Consider the following 1130-nt stretch of genomic DNA (forward strand, 5'->3'; position numbering starts at 1 on the left):
TGTAAGACATTATATAATATATGCTTTAATTGTTTTTATTTGATAGACAAAAGGAAAAGAAGTTTATGGACAACCTGCTATAAAACTCTAGGAAACTTCTTTTTGCTGGTTCTTTCCACAAAGTAACTTTTGCCCTTGGGTACACGCAGACCAAGTACATCCGAGTGCAGAGCACCCTGACCAAGCAGGAGGACGGTGTGCTGCATCTAGGGCGAGCTAATTGTCATCCTGGCTTAGTAATGAATTTGGATATGGACGTAGTTCAAAACTGCAACAATTAAGAGTTCTGAGTGGTGTTGTCCTAACAAGCTTTAGCAAAGACTACACTGAGAACTCTGACAAAGGCCATGAACACAGAGATACTTGGCATAAACCTTCCTGGTGTCCATTTCCTAAGAATATACTCCCTGTACTCATGTTCATCCACAGCACGAGACTACGACCTCAGCAGGAAGCAGATATAATTAATGCCATAAATAAAAGCACCAGCATCGACCAGGAGGGCAAATGATAGCAAGAGTGTGAACCAAAGCTTGCAGGGAGCTGTCCAGAACGAGAAAGAGACAAGGACAGACTTTCCTAAACATAGAGAGGGAGCAAGACCTTGTTAACACCTTTACTGCGAACTTCTCCTTTTTGTTTTTGTTTTTGTTTTTGTTTTTGTTTTCGTTTTTGTTTTGTTTTATTGATAGAACTGGGGATTGAACTCAGGCCCTTGCCCTTTCCAGGGAAGCACTTATTCCACTGAGCCATCTCCCCGGCCCCTACTGTGAACTTCTGGATATCAAATTATGAAAGCATAAAATTCTGTGCTGTTAAGTCGTTCAGCTTTTGGAACTCTGCTATGACAACCCAAGGAAATGAATACATCTACTTGGGGTTTCTGTTATTTTTTGTTTGTTTTTGTTTTATTTTTTTTAAAGATAATACAAAAATGGTTAAAACATTACAAATGATACCGAATTTCACTAAACAAAATGATAGGACTTCAACAATGGTGGTTGTATTGCATATGGGTGTCTTGAATCCATCCATTTGGAAGAGAAAAACTTAAAGAAGGTAAAGACAAGAAGAAAAGTCAGGATGGAAAAGATGCTGTAAAAACTGCTAAGTCAAACTTTTGTTTACTG

General features: G+C 38.7%; 1 protein-coding gene across 1 annotated transcript in view; it reads right to left on the reverse strand.

Annotated features, from left to right (window-relative positions):
* The window catches only part of Csmd3 (CUB and Sushi multiple domains 3), a 1279636-nt gene that overhangs the window by 19010 nt on the left and 1259496 nt on the right, over positions 1-1130 (reverse strand). The window lies entirely within an intron of this gene.

This window comes from Octodon degus, unplaced genomic scaffold (assembly GCF_000260255.1).
Source record: "Octodon degus isolate 3935 unplaced genomic scaffold, OctDeg1.0 scaffold00118, whole genome shotgun sequence".
NCBI lineage: Eukaryota > Metazoa > Chordata > Mammalia > Rodentia > Octodontidae > Octodon > Octodon degus.